Genomic DNA, 20102 nt, shown 5'->3' with positions numbered 1-20102 from the left:
AAGTATTTCAGATTTTGCAATTGTTTGAATTTTGGAATACTGGCAGGTACATAATGAAAAATCTTGGGGATAGGACCCAAGTCTAAACACAAATATTCATTCATGTCATATATACCTTATGGACTCGAGGTAATTGTATATAATGTTTTCAGGAACCTCTTTTGACTACTATCCATACACGAGGTCAGGAGTAGAATTTTCTATTTGTGATGCTATATCAGTGCTCAAAAAATTTTGGATTATGGAGCACTTAGGATTTTTGGGTTTTAGTTTAGGAATGCTCAACTTGTAATTGTGTTATAAAAGTAGTAAATAGTTGTTGAACTCCTATTGTTTTGTAGGAATTAGCACAATACTTGTGGTTTAATGGGCTATGTCATCAAAACCTAGGCACTGATTGATCAGTATGTCCAAGGACCACTGAGCCATTTCTGAATGCCGTTCTGGAAACCTGACTCACCTCAAGCTCTGCAAGCACAAGAAACCCAACCTTTGTCTCCAAAATAGCTTTTATCTCATGAAACCTGAGCTCCAACATGATCTTGCTTTATTGATGCTGCAACATCTCTGACACCGGGATCCAAAGTTAAGCAAAAATGAAAACGTTGAAATTCCACTAGATAGACAAACTGTTCTTGGATATTTCCAATTCACTTTTATAAACTTGGGGGCTTGGAAGGTTATTGGATGTTATAAACAATAACATTTGAGACGTTGGCTGCATAGAGCCAAGTGTTTGAGATTCATCATTGGAGAATAGAGATTTTGGAAAACAACCACATAAAAAAATCTCTTGACAAGTTCTATTTTAGAATAAAATGAAGAATTTCCAAGGCAAAAAAAAAAATGGCCAGTTTTGAGGTCTGGAAGCAAGTGTCTCCTTACATTAGCTGTCGAGCCATGATCATCTTGACATTGTGCCTCCCTTCTGAGTTCTTCCCTCTACCCCCAATTTTAACCTTTCCATTTTGCATATTTAGAACATTGGTCTCACTTTCCTTATTTATTGCTCCCTTTTTTCTCCACTTAGAGGGACAGTAGCAAGAATGCAGTCAGTTCTCGCTGGGGTTTGATCTGGCAGGGGGAAAAAAGTGGTATTTTTGAAGAAGAACCAAATGCTATTTCTGAGCTCTGTGGCTTTGCAGAATTTTTTTTTTTATTTTTGTAAGAGGTTGTGTTTTATGTATTATAGTCTTAGATTACTGCTTGTTGCTGTGGAGAGCCAAGCCTCAGTTTTAATTTCATATTACTTTGGCTGGTAATGATGAGTCTGGAAGCTGTAACTGGATTCAGGAACAGTTCTGCCTTCCATCCCTCCTAAAATGGCCCACCATTCATTTTCAGAAAGAGCTAAAATTTAAGAAGTAAAATGAAAGGCGTCGAAGAAATACAATAACCCAATGCCCCATCCCAGCTGGTGACAGCATGATCCCTGGGTGTGGCCGTCCAGATGTGAGCTCCTCCAGATGTGCAGCCTTCTCCACCTTGAGGCAGCACCTGTGCTGAGTCAGGAGGCCAAGCTCCTTGCCTTCAAATCATATTGTACAATAAAAGACATTCTCTCCTCCTCGGCTGGGTGTTCTGAGCACAACTCTATCAGGTCTGCAGATCATTTCAGGCTTTGGAATCCCGGAGGAAGAAGAGTCCACTTGTCCAAGGAAACGTCTGTAATGCATGTTAAGTGGCCTGGGAGAAAGCCCTCTCATTTACTGGCTGAAACATGAAACGGAAAACATGTGCAGGGAGCCCAGGGCCCCCACAGGCTCTGCGCCTTCCCAGGAAATGGAGCGTTGAGGGATGGAAGCAAGCGCGTGGATGCAGGCAGCCCACGGGCCTGGGCGTTTCACAATGCAAAAAGCATCTGTTGGGTGGAAATCCTGGGCATGAGGATTGGAATTTATAGAGACAGATGGACTTTCAGTCTCGAGAAGGAATTCCATTCCCACTGCTATGGGAATAGACTTTTCCATTAAGCAAGAAGAAAGCCATGTCCATTCATCCACACGTCTATTTATGCTTCGGATGCACATTTACCAAAGCCAATGTCTGTGTCGGCCTGAGACCCAAAGATGGATAAGGCAGAGGCCCTGCCTTCAAGGAACCCACTCTCCAATGAAAAGAGAAAAAGAAATGAATATTAAAAATGCTGGGCAGCCAGTGTAGCTAGAGAAATGCACAAAAGGATTTGGGAGCAAACCAGGGGACCACGACATCTATAAACCTAGAGTGCTATATATTTGCTGCTCTGGGCCAGAAAAGATCTTTTGGCTTATCCTCTTGATAACATTAGTTCAATTTTTATTTGGCTGTTCACCTCCCTTCATACCCGGCGGGCTGTGTCCCCAGCCCCCGGGTGGGGCCCTGACTGATTGGAGCCACCCGTGTCCCTCTGATCAGAATCATGGGTTGGGGCCATATAACTCAATTCCCATCAGTGTGACTCAGGAGGGAGGAGCTGGATTCTAGGGAAGAAGCTCCATTGCTCTTTTAAAAGAACCACTGAGAGATCCAGTCCTCCTCTCTGCTGGAAGCCTTCCTCCCCAGGAACTGGCTGTCGCACGGTGGGGAGCCTTGGAAGGGAGAAGACACCACAGGTGGGGAGTAGACGTAAAAGGTCACCGTGGTGAGTGTTCTTGCTGAGTCGCTGGAAGCATTGTCTAAAGCCCAGGGGACTAGGGTTCTTCGGGGAGGTGGAATGTTGAACACTGCTTCTTACGCAAACCACTCCCACTCCGAGTGGAGCTTTCTAATATTGGCACCCAAAGATGGAGGAATTTATACTAATAGCAGTAACTAACCATTGATGCTAATAACAATGACTGACCATTACGGATTAGCGAATCAAGGCTTGGAACAGTGGAATGACTCGCCCAAGCAAACAGGGGTTGACGGTGAATACTATTAGGAAACCCAATTAAATGGGGACTAAATGGTGTTCCTGGGGTTAGGCAAGGTGTCGTGTGCCTGAGAACTTGGAGAAAACTTTTAGGTGAGTGCTGAGAGGAAAGGCTGGATCCAGGATGAACAAGCACCAGAGAAACGGAGGCGGCCGTGCAGACCACATTTTGAAGAAGTTTGCCGCGAACCCTGGCCTCCAGACACCTTAGAAAGCAATGGGATGCAAGTAACAGAAAATCGTAGTTCAGATGTTCTTAAACAATAAGAATATCTATTTTCCCACACAACAGGAAGCTAAAATGCTGGTAGTTTCAGTAACTTAACAATGTCGTTAGGACTCAGGCTCTTCTAAGATCTTGCCCTGATGTCTGAGGTCTTAGATTTTTCACTTTGGTATATTTAGGACAGGGCTTCTTTATGTGTTTGTAGCCTGGTGGGACTTAATGAACTAACAAAACAATTTTTTATTTTATTTATTTACTGGTTTTAGAGCTCAAAGGCTAGAGCACAAGGTAGGTCTGTCTCCAGGTGAAGCTGCTGAGTCACCTCATTCCCTCTCCTGTATGTGCTGCATGGTTTATGCCAAGGAAGGCCTGTCCTATGATTTGAATGTGGCTCATCGCCTTGAAATTCATGTTGACATTTAATCCCTATTATGAGACTTGTAATCCCTATTATGGGACTTTTAAGAGGTGATTCAGTCTCTGCCTTTGTAAGTGGATTAATCCATTCACGTGACCCATAGATTGATGGGTTAGTGGGTTATCTTGAGAATGAGCCTGCTGTGAAAGCCAGTGTGACCAGGTCTCTCCCTGTCTCTGGCCATGGGATGCCCCGGATGGCCTCAGGACTCTGCCAGTACCAGATGCAGCCCCTTGACCTTGGGACAAAAGCACAGACAAAAATAAACCCCTTTTCTTTGTAACTCACCCAGACTGGGTTACTGTGTTGTCAGCAATAGAAAATGGACTAAGGCAGCCTGATTGGACTGACGCAGGCTGAGATGAAACTCCCCAGGCCACTTGTCAAATGGGCTGTCTCGTGCCCTGCCTGGAAACAGCCCGAGTGGCAGTAGGTGCTGGCCTGGCACCCTATTATGAGTTGCATTCTCAAGCACAAAAAGCAGATCGCACTGAGCACCTGCTGTATACAGATTGAAAAGAAACAGTCCCTGCCTTCAAGTGGATTGCAGTCCAGTAAAACAAATAGACACAAAAACAGCTCACTTGATGTATGCACTAAGTGGTAAAATAGAGGAACTCATGTGTATCACGAGAAAGAACAGAGGAGGGGTACTCTACACCCTCCGAGGTTCTGGAAAATCCTGGGAGGAGAAGATGCCAAAACTAAGCCTGGAAAACTAGCTGATTTAGCCAGACTCATCTTTTATAAAAGTTAGGGCATCGTTCTAGAAAGAAGGGGAGCTATATGAATCAAGGGAGGTGACAAGAGGTGCCAAAATTGACATGGTTTGTGCCTAGAACTATTAGTAATACTAGAAAATACAGTAAGCATCAAGAAAGCAAGGATGAGTGTGCTGGTTCATGCCTATAATCCCATTACTCAGGAGGCTGAGGCAGGAGGATCAGTGTGGAGCCAGCCTCAGCACCTTAGTGAGACCCTGTCTCAAAAGAAAACTTTTAAAAGGTGCTAGGGCTATAGCTCAGTGGTAAAGCACTTGCCTAACTTGGATGAGACCCTGGGTTCAATCCCCAACAATGCAAAGAAGAAGAAAGAGGAGGAGGAAAGGAAGAGGCAAACATGGCCCATATCTTAGAGGCTCTTGTATGGCACTTGGGAACTTGTGCCATATTCTTTGGAATTATGGTTCCTCAAATGTAGCAAATACCAACGTCACAAGAAAAACACAGATTTCTGATTCAAAAGGTCTGAGGAGGAGGCTGAGAAACTCTGTTGTAACCGGTTGCCAGGAGGTGCTCATGCTGCTGGTCCACACTTTGGGAATCCCGCTATGGAGGACACGGTGACATGGAAGGACTGCAGACAGGGAGTGACATGGCCAGCTTTACTGTGTGGAGAAGCTGCCAGCTCAAGACAACTCTGTCGTACCTGGTTACCCCACAGGCACTTTCCAGCCGGCTTCTCAAAGACACCTCTGCCTTAAGCCAGACACTCCTGCTCTGTTAAATTCTCCTCAAGCCGGGTCTTTATTCAGTTATATAGTTGCTAAGGTCCTCCTGGCTATGAAAATCCCAGCCAGCACCATCTGGTCTGTTAAACTTTCTAAAGATGAATAGAAATCGGAAAATCGCCTGTCTTGACTCTCTGCTTTCACTAGATGTCACCTGTCTCCATTAGTGTCCCAAAGTGTCGATGAGCCTGGCAAATGGACCCAAGTGTTCGTGAATGAGACACCTTATGTCTCTGAGACTTTGTTTTCTTATTTTTATAGGGGATGTAAAGATCATGAGTATCTCTGTGCACACGCTACAGTGATAACAAAATAAGATCGCGAATGTGCAAAATCTCTGGGAATATCAAGCATGATGAGGGGCCACATTTTTGTTCTTAGAGATATATTTTTGGAAAGAGGTTAAAAGAGCAAGAATTATGTGTGATAAGGGCTCCTGATAACCTCTAATTTTTTTTTTTGAGATATGCCCTTCAATTCTGTTTTTTTTTAAAAAAATAGGTATTAGCTAGTTTATAAGCACACCTAAAAGATACAAAAGACAAGGAGAAAATTTCAATACTTTCTACTTAGAATCCTTAGACTCAATCAGTTGAGAAGAGTCACAAAAATCACTCATCCCTGATACATGTCTGGTGTAGAAATCCTCTTTATGACATCCCCTTCAATGTCAAGTTCATGCAGCACCTCTGGAGTGTAAGTGCCACCTATCTGTTACACATTTTATTATCTCATGCAACATATCAAGAATCCAATTTACGAAGTTTTCCTTTAAACCAACCCTTTATCACTATTTTCTGTCTCAGAAAATGGACAGAAACATCCCATTCCTCCTTAATTCACTCAAAAAATATTTATTAGATATGCACAGCATGCCACATCCATCTTTCTTACTCCACATCCATTTTACCTGCCAAATAACTCCAGAGTCCATTCACTTCCCTCCAAATTAATCATCACCATCACATTAGAAGTTTCTCATTCCTTTTACTTGTAGGAGTGTAAAGGCATCCCACTAGACTCCCCGTGTATACTTTGCTTCTACTCATGATCTGTAGCTAGCAAGACTTTCAAGATGCCAATCTAAAAATGTCACCTTCTTGATTAAAAGTGTTTCAGTATGTTTTCTAAACTAAGAGTACTCAGCATATCCTGTAAGGACTGCATAATCAGACCTCTATGTACCCCTCTGACTTTGTATTGTTCGATTGGTACTTGTATTGTACCATGCTTCCCTTCTTCCCTTTGCTCTTTGCATTCCAACAGCATTTACTCTGGCCAGAACCAGTTTCTTCATTTGTCAGTCCCTCTCTCTCCCCTCCACCTCCTCACCTTCTTACTCTCCTCTATCCTTGAGACATTAATTTAGTCAATCTCACTCTTCATTTCATCATGACTCCTATACATAACATCATCTGACCAATCATCTTGCCTAGCTGACAGATACAAAATGGACATTGTTGTTTTTTAATTTGCATTATCTGGTATCTGGTAAGCCTGAGAAGTTCTTTGTATTATTATGCACCTTTTGTTTTTTCCTTTTCTATTTCTTCTTTGTATTTGCCCATTTTTAAAAATTGAAGTCTACTGAGTTTTTTTTTTTCTTGTTGATTTCGGAGACATGTTTGTATATTCTAGATATTAATCCTTTGTCAACTTTTCCTATTGTGAACACTTTCTCAAAATTTGTGTGATAATTTAATCAATGTCTAATCCATGAGGGTGGAAAATACTGGGAGATGAGGCTAAAGATATAAGCAGGGGCTGGCTACCAACAAAATTACATATGTATTAGGTGACAGTGTCAAGTTTAGAACCTTGATGATCTCTGTCAGCTTGGTGGTTTTACTCACCAGCAATGCATGAGGTTTCTAATATAAGATGAGGCTACATTCATCTCTAATAGCTGAATGTAGCCTCCCATAGCTTCAAACTAAAATACATATGAAGTCAAAGAAAAAGAATAACATAAAAGTTATTATGTTATTATTACTACCAATGAGCAGAATGTTCATTAATCTTAAGATAAATGTAAATGGACAGTAACAAATTAGTAGCATCTCAAACACCAGCTCTACATGGAAGTGTGTATGAAGACCTTTTATTCATTTCATTTTTGTATTCATGGTAGGAAGTTTAAGGTCTGAATCAGAGATGGACAATAGACAGTGTGAGTCCCACTATATCTCCCTCTCAAACTCACAGAAGGCATCGCTGATCCATCAACAATCCTTCCTACTGTGCTCAGATAAGGACGTTGCCTTCTTGCCAGCAGTGCTTTGTTTATGAGAATCAATTAATTGATTAGAAAATTAGCTGAAATATCTATTACCCAAAGTGATTCTAACCAGAGAATGGGCTGGATGCCATTAAGATACTAACATGCTCTTCTCTTTCCTCATCTTCAAGTTAGAATCACTTTTTTTTTTTTTATATCCACTTAGAGACCAAAAAAGTCTCTCAAGAAGGAATGCTAGAGGGACTGGCATGGCACTGGCCTCCCGGAAAGTATTTCTACCACAAGTAAAGCAGGCAAGTTGGGTCTGAGAAGAACAGTCGAGAAAGTTGCAAAACAGAATGAATCACACAGAAGATGAAAATATAGATAATATGAGACAGAGGACATAGGAAAAAAGTCAAACATATGGTTACTTGAAATGCCACAAAGAGAGGAGATGGAGCAAGGCAGAAGAAAACTCATATGGCCAAGTGTTTTCTAAAATGAATTAATGCACTGATTGATGAGAATGATGAGCTAATAGTATTCATGGTAGGAAGTGTAAGGTCTATTAGTATTAGTCTTAGTCAGTATCAGAAGTCCCCACAAAAGCAAAAAGAAATATAGATACATTGTTGTGAAATTTCAAGAAAACAAACAAGCATACCAAACAAAGATGGCGTCCAAAGACTCAGCAGTTAGACCAACCACTAACTTCCTAACAGAAACGATGGGAACCAGAGGACGATAGATGACCACCTCAACAGAGCTGATAAGCTCAACTGGAACTCGAGTGAAATAACAGTCAGGAAATCTCTGCACTGTAGGGTCATTCAGCTAGCCATCTCCATGCTTAAACTGAGAGAGTTTGGACTAATACTATTCTAAAGTATGTTATTCTGACAGGCCAGTGCTTCCTTAAAGAAAATTGAAGATGTAGGAAATACAAGAGACAACAAAATGACAAAACTAAATGTTAAATTAATTAATCTAAATATAAAAATATTTAATCAAATGCACTTGATTAAATCTAAATACATTTATGAATAAGCGAATATAAAGGAAAATAATAACATTGTCACGCTTAATATATATTTTCAGAGACAATCAAAATAAATGACAGTAACATATATGTAAATAAAAGGCAGCTAAAGTTAAAAAGTTCCAAGTTCCTTGCATTGTTCAGGAGAAACTCAGTGTGGGATTATTGAGAATACAATTTACAGGGGCTGGAGTTGTGGCTCAGCGGTAGATTGCTTGCCTAGCATGTACAAGGCCCTGGATCCTCAGCACCACATGAAAATAAATAAAATAAAGGCATTGTGTAAAACTAAAAAAATGTATTTTTTAAAAAGAAAAAAATACAATTTACAGTTTTTAAATATCACTAAACATACAAAGTTCATTTGTAAAATTGCTTACAGTGGTATGCTCTGCATTGTGGATTGATATGCATGTCTTTGCTACTTCTTTATAATGTTTAGTCCTTTACAATTTTCTACAATAAGTGTATGGTGTTTTTATAACTAGAAAGTAATCAAATATTAAAAATAAAAACTGCCATTGATAATGTGAGAAAACAATATAATTCCACATCTGTTGAGGACACAGGAAAAGACTTTTCTATGTTAGGAGCCATGTCAAACTCAACGATTTTTAGACATTCTCCAGTGCAAAAATTTCAAGTCTTTGGTACAGTAGCTATTTGAGGAGATACTAACATGCCCTTCTCTTTCCTCAGGAAAGGAATTTCCCGACAACATGTATGATTAACAGACTTGATCAGATCAGCATTTCAGCGCTCAGCCAAAACCCAAACTGGACTCAGATACTGTTTTATATTCTTTTCTAAGTTGGTGCAGTAGGTGATCAGAATCTTCAAATCTGCAACGGCTTGAAGTTTTCTTCTGCCCCTCTGATCCCCTTGGAGACGTGTGTGATACTGCACTGAGCCTTCTACTGAGATATCTTGAGTTTGGACTCCTATTTCCAGCCCATGCAATGTGCGACCTTGGAAAAAGTTACAAAGACCAACTCCTTCATTTCTAACACTGTGAGGGAATACAAAGTAGGGCAGGGCTGGAAGTGATAAGTTCCCTGAGGAATGTTGGGAAACTCCCCAACACTTTGCACACAGCTCTGAGATCCTTAGAGTAGAAGTTAAAATCCACCAAAGATCAAATGCACTTTTGCCCAGTGACGTCGGGGGGTGCGAGGGGTGGGGAGAAGAGGATTGGCCTTGACTTCGTACACTTTTCACAAGGATGAATTGGAGCAGATGTGGCTCTGGCTCCCAGGAAAGGAAGGCTGGCCTCTTATCCTCACATCCTGAAGAGTGGCCCCGCCTGCTCAGCAGAGGCCGATGGACCTGGGTATGATGTTCAGAGCCAAGTCCTGCACACACACCGTCTTCTCCAGGTCTGCCGTAGTGGGAAGGCATGTCCTTGCCGACTCTGGTGTGGCTTCCACCCCATGGGGAGACGGGCTGGCTCGGCTGTTTCCAGCTTCTTGCTGTGTGGGTGTAACACATGTCCTGTAACACATGTCCCTGACACAATGCAGGCACCACAGAATCTGATGTCCCCAGGGAGCTCTGGACACATAGCTGAAGGTCCCTCCAATGTCAGTCACAAGATTCTTCACTTCCTCCCCATCATCCTCAACAAAGAGCCATGTGCCTCTGTTTCAACACTTAGTAACAGGAAATGTCCTTCCTCATCTGGTCACCTGATTGTGTTTGGTGTTTTTTTTTGTTTGTTTGTTTTGTTTTGTTTTTTGTCCATCGTTTGTTTTTTTTAAAACTAATTAATTTTTTTATGTCTCTTGGAAATTCCTTCCTTGTCATGAACAGAAACTTGACTCCTTGTACCTGTTTTCTTTCTGGTCTTAATAACCACATTTTTTTTTATTGTACAAACCCAGTTTCATGCTTGAAACTAAATGAGGACCTGTTAATAATTACACCAGGACAGTCTGGTAACCTGGGGCTTTTCTGGCAAAGCCAGTCATGAGCCACAAGACTTAGATTTACCCCTTTATAATGAGATAATTCTGGTCCCCCTTCCTTCAGAATAGCTGGTATTTAAAAATACTTGGATTATCTTAAGTCTTCTCTCCTCTAGAATAACAAGAAGGATGCTTTCTTTAGTAAAAAGAGAATAATACTGAGAACAAGAAATAGCTATGTGATTTTGGGGAACTATCAAAGAGAGCCAATTTGCCTCCCAAGATCCAATGTTACGTCCTGATAGCTTAAGGGGGCAGGAGCACTTTGGAACATTTTGAAATGTGAAAGTTCTGTCAGAAGGACATGAGATGAGCTACATAAATTGGGAAACATAAACTGTGGTTTTATTTGTTCTGCAGAAGCACTAAAAATTGCAAATTTTTCATGAAGCCGTGTAGTGTGGTGGTGAATGGATGCCAAACTTTGGTCTGCAGGCTGGGGCTGAGCTGGTTACATCAGAAATTGCTGGGAAGTATATTAAAAATCAGATTCCGGGGCCTCACCTCAGAATCTCCAGAGAGGCCCCAGGCAGTTGCACTCTGAAAAGCTCTGAAAGGATTTTTCCTGATGAGCCACATGGAAACCCACCAGCCAAATGACCAGGAGAAGTGACTTTGGTGCCACGTATTCACTCACCCTACAAATCATTTCTGGACACCTACCATGTGCCAGGCTTATTTTAGGCACAGGAGAACCAGCAGCGAAATATACACACACACAGAGCATGAAGTCAAACAGATCTGTGTTCCAGCCTGGTCTGATGGCACTAGCTATGCTAGTCACCTTGATGCCTCAGTTTCCAACTATACAAAATGAGGATGATGTTGTCTACCTCATCCGGGCGTTTTGATGTTTAAGGTGATACATGTAAGGTGCCTACCCTAGGGACTGAGGGACTTGATATGTGGTAGTTAGGAAGACCATGTCATGTTACTGACAAGGATGATGTAAAAAAACAATAACAGAAAGTTAGAAATGGGAAACAAAGAATTATGGAGTTTCAGTGCATGAAGACATTGAAGGACAACCTGCCATCACATCCAAGTTCTCAATGCGCACGCCGTACTTTTCACCCTGACTTTGGGTGGCCTTTCTTCACATCCCTTGGTCTCAAGTACAAAATGAAGGGCCTAGATATGATGATAAATATAGATTCCATCCACTAGTAATGTTCCCCAAACCCCAATTCACTCAAACATGCTTCAAAGAATAGCATCCAGGCCATCGGCCATCAGCTGCCTTTCTTCAAGGCCATTCCAGATGCTGATGGGCACCTTGATGTGGGACCCCAGGGGCAAATGCATCATTCCACGCATGATCTGAACTCCAAATAAACACTAAGAGAAATGACAAGGGAATCAGAATGGAAAAGAGCTGAGCCATCACTTCTGTCATCTTTGTTACTGTACATGGGCAGATCTCAGATCGGGCTCATGTCCTTAACAATTGAGGCAAGGTGGGGGGAAGATGGACAGAGAAATGGAAAGGATGTGGAGGATGAGACCACCAGGAAGGGAGGCAGGGCCGTGGGGAGGAAGCAGCTGAGAAGCTGCCTGTTTTTGCAGGCAACAGCTTTTGCTTCTCTGAGGAGCTCAGCAGAGATTGTAATGAGAACATCTCAGCCAAAGCCATGATTCACTGTCCAAAACTGGGCTGGGCCCCTCGCACTGGGAGAATTTCAGTTTTTTACACTATTACCAAATGCTATTCTTCCACTTAAGGGTGTCACTCGGGGTTATGATAGAGAGGGTCCAAAGGGCTCCATTCATATGTCCTAGAGGACCCGGGGCTTGGGAGGACTAGCAATGACCATAAGGCAGCCAGGAGTAGGGATAACAGGCAGTTCTGGGAGACATCAGCAAGACAGCTCCAAGGAGCCAAGCTCCGCGCTCTCTGTTCACACAGTCTTGGTCCAGAGCCCTGAAGAGAAGCAAACACTGAGATGCGATGGAAGAAGTTGGAAGGAAGAACAGCTTCCAAGAGACCACCGGCTGGCCGTGTACCATTGTGTAGTCTGGCACGGCACGATCCCAGGGTGCCCATCACACAGAGAGGGATGGTCTGACTTTTTCAGAGAAGGGCAGATAATAAATACTTCTGGTCTTGCACGTTCCGTGGCCTCTGTCACAGCAACTCGACTCTGCAATTGCCGCTAGGGTGGTTAGATAAACAACGGCATGTCATGTATTTTTATTTGCTCCTTCTGGCAACCCTTTTTGTAATGTGAAATTCATGCACAACACATACAAATAAGCATGACTGAGTTCCAATAAAATTTCTTTGCAAAAGCAGGGAGTGAGCAAAACCTGAGAATGATTGCCATGCCAACTCCTGGAATTTTGCAGTGCAGAGCCTTGGCCACCCAGCAGTACCAACAAGACAGTTTAGCACACAGCATGACCTGTGGCTTTGAAAGGTGTTTGACCACAAGCCCACATTTGACATCACGATTAAGCTTCCTAAAACCATAACTAACCCCTATAGTGTGATGTCCTATATTAAAGTCTAATTGACTCTTTTTAAATGTTGGTAATAACCAGTACAATTAACTTCACCATCTTCTAATGGGTTTGCTGAACTTGAAAGCAGGAAATCTGAATATCAGCCTCAGTTCCAAGTCATGACAACAACGTCTCCTTAAGACAGTCATCTGATTTGAGAACTTATGTTGGAAATGGGGATCATAATTATTTGGAGTGACCTTATGGGAGAAACGTGGAATAATTCAGTTCCCCCAACTGTGATGTAACTACTATTTATGGTACTTGAGATGGTCTTGTGTAGTGTGTACAGATAAACACTGTGTACACCTAATTCTTTACAAAGACATATAGTTACATCAAATGCAGGTTAACAGTGACATCAGGCTTTCTCTTAAAATCAATTTATTTAATAAAGGTTAGCTTTTTAAAGATAAATATTAAGCAAATAGAATTTTTATATGAATGGGGCAAAATATGTGTAACCAAGTAAAGTTTGGATATGATGTTTTAAGTGTAACCTAAACGATGGTAAGAGTGACATGGAAACCCTTTGGGAACTGAGCTAAAGGTCTGACTTTCTGCCAACTCCCACCACTGAGAATTTTATCAGCTCACAATAGGTGCTTGATATGTCTTTATGATAAATGGGTGGATGGATGAATGGGCTGATGGATAGATAAACAAACGGATGGATGGATGGATGGACAGATGGATGAAGAAGTAAATAAAATAATTAAACTCCAACTATGTGAAGTCAGAAGGACATGTTTTAAAGTTACAAAGGATGAGAAATAGTGTCACAGGTGTTCATGACTGTAGGGCCTGGAGGCGGGAGGCCGTCGGGCAGACCTTCTTCCTCTGACGTGTCAGTCTGGATGCTAAAGCATTTCACAATGCCACAGTGAGCCCTGAGCAATGGAAACACTCGGCTGAGACAGGAAACACCATGCTGAGGCCAGCTCTGCCCCCTCCAAAGTGCCATTCTTTGATTTTAGGTACTTGCAGCAAATACCTAGTAAAGACAGCATGAATGGAAATGTGCAGAGCTGTAAATGTTTGGAAATGCTGACTGTGTAAGTGTGAACTTCTAGCCACTTGCGGATGGGGGGGGATTTTTTTTTCATTGTTAGAGATGGGGGGGAGTTTCTGGCACAGGGTAAACCTTGCTAAGCACTCTACCAACTGAGCTATATCCCTAGCCCACTAATATTATTATTAGGGCATGCACTTTGTACCAGAAACTTTCAGTTAAATAATAGAACTTAATTCTCAGGAAAAACAGGGGGATTATTCCTAGCTTTCAAATCCAAAGTTAAGTAACCTTCCAAAGTCTAGTAAATAGTAGGCAGGACAGAAATCAGGTCGAATTCTGAATCCCTTGTCTTTCTTAGGTGTTGACTTAATTCACCCATTTAAAGCCATTTTCATCCAGTGTTGATTCAACTAGATTCATACTCTAAAAGTTTCAATCTAAACATAGGATGAACTTCCTCACCCAAACTTTTTCTTTTTTTTTCTTTTTTTTTTTTTTTTGACCCACGGGGGTTTGCATGTGTGTGATTGGAGGTTGAGAAGAGGTACCAAAATTGCAAATGATTTTGAAGGTAAAGGTTGCATTTTTATCCCATGACTTGGTGGCAAGGAATCTGGAGGAAGGATTTGGGGAGAAAAGATGGCCACACTGGCCCCTTCCTGGAATGAACCCCTCGTCTCACATAAAGGTCCCTCCAGCAGGCAGAGGCTGCTAAAGGTGGCTGGAAACACCCGAGGCTCCTCTTTGTTACCAGCTCCTGCCGGGACTCAGTGTGTCTTCTGGCCTCCTGCCCTGACTTTGTCCCCACCCAGAACTTAAAACCTGTCGCCCTCTGATTATAGGATCAGGAAGGGGTGGGTATGAATGAGGGTGTGTCTGGTGGGAAGGAGGAAAGGGACCAGAGCACTCGGGGAGGTTCCCCAGGGGCTTGTGATTTTACCTATAAAAGGAGATGAGGACATTTCCTGAGGAGGGGAGTGGGGACAGGAGCCTGGAATGAAACTGGAGTGAGCCACCTTGACAGGGAGACAGTGCTGGGAAACTCTGAGGGCCTCTTGCCAAGGAGGGAAGAAGACAGCCACATGCTGTCACCCCAAGTGTGTCTCTCTTAGAAAAGCAACTTCCACTCTTGAAACAGGCTGAACACCTATGATGTGCCAAGAAGTCCCCAGGGCTCTGAGAACACGATGTTGGTGGAGATAAATGACAATCCCGGAACATGGAACTCACAGTGTGATGGGGGAGAGGAACAATAAACAAAAACCAACCATGTCTATACGTAAAGAAATCAATAGAGCATGGAGAGAGGGAATCCTGGGGTGCACCTTCAGGCTGCAGGGGGTGGTTCAGAGATGACCTTGTACAGGAGCAGGACCGAGACAGCCCTGCGTGGAGAATCCTCAGGACATAAAAGTCAACTTGGGCATCTCCTTTGACCTAAGAGGCTTTCTTCCCAGTGATATCCAAGTTGCATGTTCAGAAGCTTTGTTAAGGGGACATCTTTGTGTCATCTACACTGATGCCAAGCTCTCAGGGCCAGACAGCTTATTTGGCAAAGGTTGGGAATCAGAGATTATGCCAAGAGCAATCATTTCTCTCTTCAGCGATGTTTACCATGTTGGTCAACATCAACGCCGCAGGGAGCTGTGTAAACAGGTAGAGATGCCGGGGCTCCACGTCAGGCCTCCTATCTCAGAATCCCAGGGGAAGCATGCAGGGTGGGTGGAATCAAGCCCCAAATGACTGTGCTGCCCAGTCCAGATGGATCCTCCCCCATCCTGCAAAGTTCCAACTTGTCTCCTCAGTCTCGTAAAATCCCAGTCACACCAAATATGGTGCCCACAGAGAATGGCTTTCCCCCTGTTGATCATGAGTCAACCCAAGGTTGCTCCTCTGCTCCATTTACCTGCTTCCAGCCTCTTAGCAAAGTAAACCCGGTACCTTTGTCAATATTTACTCTGTCGGCTGCTCTCCACAGAAGAAGGGGAAACTGTTTTCACGGTCAAACTGGTGTTTACATAAAGGATTTGTCGGCTTTCTCAGAGCTATGGAAAACCCATCACCTCCACCAACTTGTACCCTTAATGAGGTGGTAGCTTTTCTCCCACCATCCTATCCATCAGGGTGGACAGTACGTGGCTTGTCAACCAGGAAGGACTCAGGCTTGACATGATTTCACGCAGAAATGGGGGAACAGATGCTCAAAGTCTGACCTGGCCTCAGACAATGATTCTGGGGAGACGGTATGGGGGACTCATCTGGGACCCAATCAGAGGAGACTGGCAAATGCCAATATTCCTTGAGGGCATTGGTTTGTTCCAACCCATCACTGGTGTCCCAGTGTGGCTTCCCAGGGCAGGCTCTGCTGCTGTGGAGTCAGAAGAAATTGAGATTCAAGTTGCCAGAAGCAAGTGTTTCTCAGAGGCCTGCACCCCGGGGAGGTGGCTGGGCCCTGCTCCCAGGGGAGAGCTGTGTTTGCAACTGGAGCTCCAGCTTGCTTTAATGGGGCTCTGTCATCTCCATCACAGCCACCTGGCCTGGGACATGCAAGCCACCTGGAACAGACACACTGAAAAGCCATTTGCCAGGGAAAACAAACCTGATGGCTGCTTTTGTCATTCCAAAGAGCCACTGGGGATTATGGGCCACATCTGAGAAAGAGCTTCGGGGCCACACCGCAGTCTGCAGAATAAAGGTGGCTCCAGCTCCCCCCAGGTGCCCAGCACTGAGCAGGATGGGAAGAGGGAAAGGGAGGCCGGGAAACCTCAGGCAGATTCTTGCAGAGAATTTGTTGCAGTCTTTGAGGGCTTCTGACTCCTCACCAGGAGAATGAAAAACCTGGGTGAAGTCAGATTCTTCTCTCAGGGAGAAGAAGAAATCCAGAATAATCAGGGTGCTTACAATAGATTTCACTTCCTGTGGAGCTTGCTGTATGTCGGCAACAGTTTCATGAATTTTAACTTGCTGAATCCTCACAACTCAACCCTCTGAACTAAGTCTGGTTACTTTTAAAAGGGGGCAATGCTAGGATCCACCCCAGAGGATTGTTTTTAAATCTCAATATCTCAACAAAGAGTACCTGGAATGTTTTTAGAATAGTCCTCTAAGGTGAAAGAGGCTCAGCTACTTTTTCTAAGTCTCTTACATTTCAGGATAAGATCAGTTCCTTCCCAGAGTAGGTACTTGGTAAATCTTGATTCCATGAGATGACTTAGAGCACATAGAATGCACCCTTTTTATAAAAAAAATAAACTTTTATTTTAGAATAGTTTTATATTTGCATAAAATTTGTAAGTATGGTACCGAGAGTTCTGTTTTATCCTGTGAGGGGGCTTTATGTTAATATCTTACATTACTATTATGTCACAGTAAATTAACCAATATTGATACATTATTGATTGTTCATAAAGTCATTGTTCATAAAGTCATAACTCTTAAGGAGGCCTTTTAATTATTATTATTATAATAATAATTCAATTATTATTATATATAATAATTCAATAATAATAATAATAATAATTCAAAGACCTCCTTAAGAGTTATTATTGAAAGTTTGTAGATTTATAGATGAAATTATATTTGTAGCATATATCATGTTCTGAGTTTGAATTCATTTTGAGTGCAAGTTCAGACTCAAAACTTTTGAATTCTTATATGCAGTCATAGTTGCAAATATGTCCACAAAGCTAGTAGGACAATACTTGTGATAATTAGATTTTCAAACAGATATTTCCAATGTTGTTTGCTTTCCAGAACATAGTACAAATGTGCTACAATTGTGTACAATGAGCCAAAATGCATTCTGCTGTCATATATACATAATTAAAATAAATTGATTAATTAATAAAAACGAAATAACTGACATGAAAGATGAGAGCAACAACAATTCCAGAAATATTTATAGAGCACCTACTAACACAGTGACAGACTGTGTTAACTGCTTTATTTCAGGGTTCCTCACCAGCAGAGCTCTCTGGGGCCATATTAGGACTTTCTGATATGGGGTCTTCAGTCTGATTGCTTGGGGCCTCTACCACACCTGTTAAATATTTTGAATAGTGCCCTCTGCCTGAAAAGACAATAAATAATGACAACAAATAACATGTCTATACAAACCTTTACAGTTATTTCCATTAACACCTCAAATATATTAGCCAATGTTAGCCTTTGAAATAACCTTCCTCCTTTCCACATTCTGGAAGGCAAACAGCATTGAATACACTCTAGCTAAATTCTGAACAATCAATGTTAAAAGACAATCGTCAGCCAAAGCCATGGTCAGCGCAGACTACGGTTATCTCAAATGAAATTTGGGATTATTTTACAGTCTGTTTCCCCAGAAAGCAAGACCTGAAGCAGAGGCTTATGAGAATTATTCTAGGATTGGGGACCATCCCTGGGTCCAGAGTGAAGACAAGGAGGTCGTGAAGGAAGGGGCATTGGCTCTGTTGCTGGGTAACACATTACCCCCACACCCAGGGATCTGCTCGAGAACATTGTCATCTCAGACAGCTTTGGAGGGTCAGGAACCCAGGGCAGCTTAGCTACGGGGCTGTGCTTCAGGACTGTGCTTCCTGAGTCAAATTGTTGGCTGGGTTCCAAGAGCCCCAAGTTCCATCAGGTGGCTGCTGTCAGGCGACCCCAGGTCTTTGCCCCAGGACCTCTCCATGGGGCTGCTTTGTTTTGTTTATATATGACCCGGAATGCATTACAATTCTTATTACACATATACAGCACAGTTTTTCATATCTCTGGTTGTATACAAAGTATATTCACACCATTCGTGTCTTCATACCTGTACTTTGGATAATAATGTCCCTCACATTTCACCATCATTTGCTGCAGTCCGGCTGCAGCATAATAACCGGGGGGGTGACGAATAACTTCTGTAGATTGATACAGCAGGAATAGGAGCCATTTATTGTAGGACAACAGAGCTATTTATACATTTTGCACAGCTTATCTTAATTAGCATAAACTAGATACATCAGTCAACCAATAAGGAATCTCCACACTTAATGGCTCGCTTTTGTTACTTCTCAAACCACTCCCTCTGGCATTTTGCCAGGCACCATCCAGACTTGTTTACGAACTCTAACATTTCTCTGGCAAAATACCACTGTTATTTTGACTTGTCTATAGACCTTAACAATCATTTATACCCCCTGCCCTCCCCTTCCCCTCCAACCCTTCTTCCCTATCTAGAGTCCGCCTATTCCTCCCATGCTCCCCCCCCATCTCACTATGAATCAGCCTCCTTATATCAAAGAAAACATTCGGCATTTGGTTTTTGGGGATTGGCTAACTTCACTTAGCATTATCTTCTCAACTCCATCCATTTACGTGCAAATGTCATGATTTTATTCTCCTTTATTGCTGAGTGATATTCCATTGTGTATATATGCCACATTTTTTTTTATCCATTAATCTGTCGAAGGGCATCTGAGACATGCGTTGGAGAAAAGACAGCCTCTTCAACAAATGGTGCTGGGAAAACGGGGGCTGCTCTCTTGACGGGGCAGCTGGCTCCCCAAGTGAGGAGTGGAAAGGGAATGGGAGGGTGTGCTCATGCCCTGGGGCTGCACAGCAAACCCCTCAGACTGGGCCCCTACACAACAGGAGGTAATTTTCTTACCATTCTGGAAGCTGGAGGAGTGCGCTTACGGTGGCAGCCAGGCTGGTCCCTCTGGGCTTCCAGGTGGCTGCCTTCTCCCTGAGTCCTCACAGGGTCTTTGCTGGGTGCAGGTTTGCCCCAACGCCCTCTGGTTTAGGAACCACAAAACAGCTTCGTCTTCACCTACCCAACCTTCTGAAGGCCTTTTCTGCACTACAGTCACACTCTGAAGTTCAGGAGTCACATGTGAATTTTGAGGGGACACAATTTAGCTCACAATGGAACCAAGAGGAAGGTGGGGTCTTTTTATAGCCCAAGATAGAAGGTGGCATCCCTTTAATCCCTGCTCACTTCCGCTCTCTGAAAGAGGGGACCCAGCCAGTCTACGTTTAAGAGGAGACGACGGAACTCCAGGGAATCTATGAATTTAAAGAAAATCCACCAGGGAGGGAGACCAAGAGGAGGACGCAGTGTGGAGCTGGGCTCCACTGAGTGAGGCTGCTGTAGGATCCTTGGGGCCATTCCTGAGAAATAAGCAAACTCCATGTCAGGGCCCCCTGGTTGCAGGAGGGGCAGAACTTGCTTTCCAGCTCCTGTGGTCAGTTGGTGAGTGGCCATCACAGGGTCATGAACTGTCCCGGGCTCTCTGGGGCTCACGGAGGTCATCCAGTGGGGCCCCCTGGAGCCCAGTGGGAAG

This window comes from Ictidomys tridecemlineatus, chromosome 6, assembly GCF_052094955.1.
Source record: "Ictidomys tridecemlineatus isolate mIctTri1 chromosome 6, mIctTri1.hap1, whole genome shotgun sequence".
Taxonomy (NCBI): Eukaryota; Metazoa; Chordata; class Mammalia; order Rodentia; family Sciuridae; genus Ictidomys; species Ictidomys tridecemlineatus.
This window is presented reverse-complemented; position numbering follows the sequence as displayed.